This window comes from Somniosus microcephalus, chromosome 2 (assembly GCF_052327205.1).
Source record: "Somniosus microcephalus isolate GS21.2 chromosome 2, FLI_Smic_1.0, whole genome shotgun sequence".
Classification (NCBI taxonomy): Eukaryota; Metazoa; Chordata; class Chondrichthyes; order Squaliformes; family Somniosidae; genus Somniosus; species Somniosus microcephalus.
In genome coordinates, this window is record NC_140988.1 from 75,117,462 (window position 1) to 75,125,080 (window position 7,619).

Below are 7,619 nucleotides of genomic sequence, written 5' to 3' on the forward strand. Positions count from 1 at the left end.
GTAACTATTGCCACATATTGACGATTCCCATACCTCTTTCTGTTTGCAGATGTTAACAATAGACAGAACTTGCTGGTCAACCTTCTGATCATGTGAGCCAGAAATGCTCTAGTCAACAGGCCAGCAAAAAGGCATCTAACATCCACCTTCACAGAACCTGTGGCCCAAGTATTTCACTTTTTGTTCCTTGAACTTTATTTTATCCTTGTTCGGGCTAATACATTTTTGCTGGCATCATTTCAACAGGGCTTCCCGTTTCCGAATGTGATCCTGTTTGTCTATACTGTAGATGAAAATGTTATCTGCCACAACAGTGTCACCTTCCAGATTTTTAAGTGCCTCGTGAAATATTCGCTGAAATTTCTCAAGTGCTTAAGAGATTCTGAAAGGCATGCACAACCCTCTGAATCTGCCAAATGGTGCTGAAAAGGGAGACAGCTGACTCAATTCTTCATCCAATACAACATTTTAAAACCCATTGTTTGCAGCAACAGTAGTGAATAGCTTCACCTTTGCTAGCTCAGGCAGAACACCTGGTTATGGTTTGAAATGGGCAGTGACTACATTTAAAGGCTTTCTTAAAGTGGCTTTGCATCAATAGATTTAATTTAAATGATTTATTCTCAAGATGTGTGTGAGGTTAGCAAGGTTGCATTTATTGCCCATTCATAATTGTCCTGAAAAGGTGGTCGTGGATCTTTTTCTTGAACCATTACAGTCCTTATCACAGAAACCCCACAGTGCAGATAGAGGCCATTTCGGCCCATCGAGCCTACACCAACACATATCCCACCCTATCCCCGTGACCCCACGTATTTAATCCCCCTAACACTAAGGGTCAATTTATCATAGCCAATCATCCTAACCCGCACATCTTTGGACTGTGGGAGGAAACCGGAGCACCCGGAGAAAACCCACGCAAACACGGGGAGAATGTGCAAACTCCACACAGACAGTCACCCGAGGCCGGATTTGAACCCGGGTCCCTGGCGCTGTGAGGCAACAGTGCTAACCACTATGCCACCGTGCTGCCCTTATGGTGATGATATTTCCACAAAGGTGTTAGAATTCCAGGCTTTTGACCCAGCAACACTGAAGGCATGGTGCTATATGTCCAAGTAAGGATGGTGGGTGATTGGAGGGGAATTTGGAGGTGATGATGCTCCGCAACTTTGCTGTTTATGTCCTTTTCGGTGGAACAGGTCACAGGATAGAGAGGTGCTGTGGAAGTAACCTTGGTGAGTTGCTGTATTCGTCCCTGTAGACCGCACATACCCTTAATTACCACTCACCGTGGAAGAGTTCCATTCAGTCGAGACTCCAACCCATGCCAAAAATTTCTTATCAACAAACTCATTAATATGCTCCTTGACAAGTTATTTTGCAGCTAGAGATAGATTCCTAGCTGATAACTGTGTAGGGGGGTCCTTGGGGTCAATTTGAAGGTGCAGAATATTTATTAGCTTCCCCTCTCCTCGTACTTAGCCACTATATATTGTTTAGTGAATTCTGATGAATCCTTAATCATCACTAAATTCTCATGATTCATGGTTAAAAGTTGCACATGATGAATTACTTAAGCACCTAGAAAAGATGTACATCCACTTGGCACTACTTGAAACTCAATGCTACACTACTTGTTCTTCTTGGGAGTTTCAGCACCAACTCTTCTTTTCCCCAAAGGCATCATTTCTATTCAGTTGTGTCAAAAATAAAAATTTCCTGTGGGGGAGTGTGGCATTTCTGGCTGAATTCTTTTACAGTTGAATAGAAAAGCTGCCAATTATCGAACTAGAATCTTTTTCTCCTCTTTCCCAAGAGTATGTTGCATGTCCTACTTCTGTCTAACAGACTGCAGCTGTGAGCTACACCTACACCTCTCCTTATACCTTTAGTAATACTTCCAAATCTTCCATTCATTCAGCTCAGAAACACTAGGTCTGACCTGGGCAAAGTAAGACTCATTTTTTGATTAGATTATGTACAATTAGAATTGTCCTTAGTGTTCTCATTAATAGCCTCAACAAGGCTTTAATAAGCCATATTTTGGGTATTTGGAATCATCAGAAAAGTGCCAAATTAGAATGAGTAACCTGCTAGTGCTAGTGCTTTCCCCACCCCACTCTCATGATTTCACCACCTGCTAGTGCTAGTGCTTTCCCCACCCCACTCTCATGATTTCACCACCTTTTAAGAGTGTGTCCAGAGGAATTTCAGCTGCATTATTATCTACAGTTTGTCTCTTTCAGAGCTCTGACATCCTTACTATTTTTATGTGCTTGAGATGGAATTCCTAAAGCACCAAGATTACTTACTGTGCGCACACTGCATGACCAAGAACTGAAGGGTCATTTTCCAACTGCACACTCCTAATGGGGAGCCTCACCGACCGGGAGCACATATCAGAAGCCACTCATTTAAAAGGTTAGGAAATCATGTGCAACACAAACCTTAATTTCCATTATGCATTCCAAGCAGATATGTTTTCCTGCTAGAATGACCTCTCTTTTCTTACTTAGCAAGTATCCAGAAAAGAGCATACATTTATTTATTCTATCAGGCTGTCATTTTCTAAACATTGGCTGAGTCTGATCTCCCCATCCAGCTATATATTAATTATTATTAAAAATATATTTATAGCAGTTCCAAATCTTTCATTCATTCAGCTCAGTAACACCAGGTCTGACCAGGTAAAAAGAAGACTCACTTTTTGATTTGATTGTGCACAATTAGAATGGTCTCACCATCTGTGCTATCATTATTTTTATATTTGCAGCGGATATCTGGAAATTAAGAAATTTTAAATTAAAAATCTGGGTTAGATAACTAAGGCATATTGGGGAGAATTTGGCTAACCCCCGGAAACGGGCATGGGGATCATGGTACACGATTCATTGCATTGCAGGCAGCATGTTAAATTGGTGCTGGCTGATCTTTTATGATTGCTGTGTGCAGTCAGCACTCCCCGTGCTTTTCATTGGCTGCACGCATCAGCAGGGGAGCCGATATCGTGAGTGCCTAGCGCTACTTAAAGGCAGCCTGCACCTATTAAAGGGGAGGTGCATTGTGGCTGTAAGAAGGAGTTTTTTTTAAAGTCAATCTGGGCTTAAAAGTCAATTTGAGCAATGGCTGAACATTCGAGAGAGCAAGCACCAAGGTTTCCAGACACTGCACTGGAGGTCCTGGTTGAAGAGGTGGAAAGAAGAAAATATATCCTGTATCCACAGGGGGGTGGGGGGGCAGCAGGAGGCCCTCCAAACAAATGTTCAAGAGACAGTGGAAACAAATAGCGGTGGAGGTCAATGCCAGGAGTGTTGCTCCAAAAACATAGATGAAGTGCAGGAAGAAGTTTAACGATCTCACACAAGTTATCAAGGTGAGTGAGTTCATCTTCAAATGGCATATCTTACCAACTGCACCACTAGCCTGATCCACTGCTCAATTCTCTACACCGCTATCACACACCTACCTAATATTCATATGCTTTACCTCACCCTCACACACTTAGCACTGTTGCAAGCAGCGCACCCACAACTCACAGCTCACACACATGCTATTCAACATGACAGCCACATCACCGAAACATATTGCAGGACACTCACTAACGCACTTCCCTCTTGCAAGAGAAGGTGGTGTATAACAGCAGGCAGTTGGAAAGAACTGGAGGAGGACAAGTACGCCTGTATATTTTAACCCCCATAAGAACATAAGAAATAGTAGCAGGAGTAGGCCATTTGGCCCTTCGAGCCTGCTCAGCCATTCAATAAGATCATAGCTGATCTTCTACTTTATCTCCAGTTTCCTGCACTATCCCCATAACCCTTGATTCCCTTAATATTCAAAAATCTATTGATCTCTGTCTTGAATATATTCAATGACTAAGCAGCCAAGGATTTCTGGTTTAGAGAATTCCAAAGATCCACCACCCTTTGAGAGAAGAAATTTCTCGTCATCTCAGTCCTAAGTGGCCGTCCCCTTATTCTGAGACTGTGAACATTAGTTCTAGGCTTTCCATTCAGGGGAAACAGCCTCTCAGCATTTACCCTGTCAAGCCCACTAAGAATTTTATACGTTTCTGTGAGATCATCTCTCATTCTTCTAAATTCCAGAGAACATAGGCTCATTCTACTCAATCTCTCCTCAAAGGACAATCCCCCCATCCCAGGAATCAGTCTAGTAAACCTTTGTTGCACTTCCTCTAAGGCAAGTATATCCTTCCTTAGATAAGGTGACCAAAACTGTACACAGTACTCCAGGTGTGGTCTCACCAAGGCCCTATATAATTGCAGTAAGACTTCTTTACTCCTATACAATAATTCTTTTGTAATAGAGGCTATATACCATTTGCTTTCCGAATTGCTTGCTGTAGCTGCACTTTCTGTGATTCATGTACAAAGACACCCTGGTCCCTCTGACTACCAACATTTCCCAATTTCTCATAATTTAAATAATATTTTGCTTTTCTATTTTTCCTACCAAAGTAGATAACTTCACATTTCTCCACATTATATTCCATCTGTCATGTTCTTGTCCACTCATTTAACTTGTCTATATCCCTTTGTAGCCTCTTCGCATCCTCCTCACAGCTTACTTTCCCACCTAACTTTGTATCATCAGCAAGCATGGATACATTACACTCAGTCCCTTCATCTAAGTCATTGATATAGATTGTAAATAGCTGAGGCCCAAGCACTGATCCTTGCGGTACTCCACTAGTTACAGCCTGCCAACCCGAAAATGACCCGTTTATTCCTACTCTCTGTTTTCTGTCCATTAAACAATCCTCAATCCATGCTTTTAGTTCTATTAATTTCTCCATTACTATTTCTTTACTAATACTAATTTCTTTAAGTTCCTCATTCTCACTAGACCCTTGGTTTCCCACTATTTCCGGAATGTTATTTTGTGTCTTTTTCCATAAAGACAGGTACAAAGTATTTGTTTAGTGCTTCTGTCATTTCCTTATTCCCCATTATAATTTCTCCTGCCTCTGCCTGTAAGGGACCCACATTTATTTTTGCTAATCTCTTCCATTTTACATACCTATAGAAGCTCTTACAATCTGTTTTTATGTCATTTGCTACTTTACTCTCATATTCTATTTTCTCTCTCTTTATCAATTTCTTGGTTCTCCTTTGCTGAATTTTAAAATCTCCCCAATCCTCAGGCTTACCACTCTTTTTGGCAACATTATAAGCCTCTTCCTTTAATCTAATACTACCTTTAACTTCTCTTAGCCATGGTTGGACCATTTTTCCCGTGGGGTTGTTGATTGTGAATTATGAATTATTTCTTTAAATGTATATGCCATGGCTTATCTACTGTAATACCTTTCAATCTAGTTTCCCAACCTACCTTAGCCAAGTCACATCAATTCAATTCAATTTTATTTGCCATATGTAACTAGTACAATGGAATGCTTACTCCCCGTAGGGACACGTCAGCTATTCTTACAGCGCCGTGTACATCTCATACCTAGCAAGTTTGCTTTGTTCAGATTTAAGACCCTAGTTTCAAACTTAACTAAATCACTCTTAAATTCAATGTAAAATTCTGTCACACTATGATCACTGTTCCCTAGAGGCTATTTTACTACAAGGTTTTTAATTAATCCAGTCTCATTGCACAATACTAGATCTAAAATAGCCTGTTCCCTAGTTGGTTCCACAACATTCTAATCTAGAAAACTATCTCGAATACATTCCATGAACTTGTCCTCGGCACTATTACTGCAAATTTGGTTTGCCCAGCATATATAAAAATTAAACTAAAGTAGAAGCCCACAGAATTGAGGGCAAATTATTGACCTGGTTAGGAAATTGGCTGAACAGCAGGAAACAGAGTAGGGATAATGGGTAGGTACTCAAATTGGCAGGATGTGACTAGTGGTGTCCCAAAGGAATCTGTATTGGGGCCTCAACTATTCATAGTATTTGTTAACGACTTTGATGATGGCATAGAAAGTCCAATTGATATATCCAAATTTGCCACTGGCACAAAGATAGGTGGCATTGTAGGCAGTGTAGATGAAAGTATAAAATTACAAAAGGATATTGTCAGATTAAGTGAATGGGCAAAACTGTGGCAAATGGATTTCAATGTATGCAAATGTGAGGTCATCCACTTTGGACCTTAAAAGGATAGAACAGGGTACTTTCTAAATGGTGAAAAGCTAAAAACAGTGGAGGTCCAAAGCAATTTGGAGGTCCAGGTACGTAGTTCATTAAAATATCATGAACAGGTACAGAAAATAATTTAAAAGGCTAATGGAATGCTGACCTTTCTATCTAGAGGAGTCATAGGCCTAGAAATTCAGTCTGGACACTTTTGGGGCGCTAAAGTCGGGCGCTCGCTAAAGTTAGCGCCCGCCGGAAAGTGTAGGCCACATCGCCGAAATTCAGTAGAGTTGGCCCTAAGTTTGGCCGAGCGCTGAAACTGGCGTTGAAATGCTGTGTTCCGGCGCTAAGCCGGCGATGCGGCCTAATAACGCCGAAGCCGGGCGCAGCGCAGGTGCGGTCATGTTTTGATTGACAGCAGACACCCTGACGCCGGCCAGCTCTTAAAGGGGGAAGGGTCAACTTTGACTGCTGCCACGCCCTGCATACTGGAGCCCTGCAGCTAGGCCTCAGCACTACTGGTGTGCCAAAATAGCGCCTGTAGCAATGGAGATGGCCCGTGAGCGAGCACAGCGCTTCTCAGAGCATGCTCTGAGTGTGCTCATTCATGGTGTGGAGAAGAAAAGAGAGATCCTGTGCCCGGACAGTGGCAGGAAGGCTCCCAGGAGCCAGTACAGGAGAGCCTGGGGCAAAATCGCCCGCAGGGTGTCATCCACCTGTGATGTCCCCAGGAGTGCGGACCAATGCCGCAAGAAGTTCAACGACCTCACTCGGATGGTGAAGGTGAGTACCCTTTCCAGTGTCCCCCTCATCCTTGCATGTGCACCTCACATTATGGGCAAAGGGACCTCAAAGGCCTAATGGGCAGCCCTCCTCCCACAGCAATGGCACTTGCATGTTCATCAATAGCACTTTCTGCACTTAACACACTGGCCAAGCTATTCGACCATGGGAGGCAGTGCACCCAGCAACAGGGCACCACAGTGGCCAAGCTATTCCACCATGGGAGGCAGTGCACACAGCGACAGGGCACCACACTGTACTTAGAGGCCGTCCTTTCTCTTGCAGGCCAAGCTGGCGAGCAATGTAAGGAGCCAGGCTGTCACTGGTGGAGGCCGTCCCGAGTACCAGGCGCTCACTGATCTGGAGGAGAGCGTGGCACGACTCATGCGTGGCCGGGTGACTGGCCCTGTCGCGATCGGCGAGGCGGACCCTGTACTGGTACCCACTGGTAAGGACATGACCGGTTGCACCTCTCTCGTTGCCCTCGCGCTTCAGATCTACATCCTTTCCCACTGACCGACAAATGCGCATAATGCACCACTCAGGCCTCCCTCGCTGACGGCCTGTCCTCACTCTAAAGCTACTCTTGTGCCTTCCTGCTTTCAGCTGGTGAGGAGGAGGTGGTCCCTGAAGCGCAGAGAGCCAGGCCCTTGGAGGAGGAGGACGTCGAGGACCAGGAGGAAGGCGGCACATCGGGGGAACCCTCCTCCGCGCCAGGGG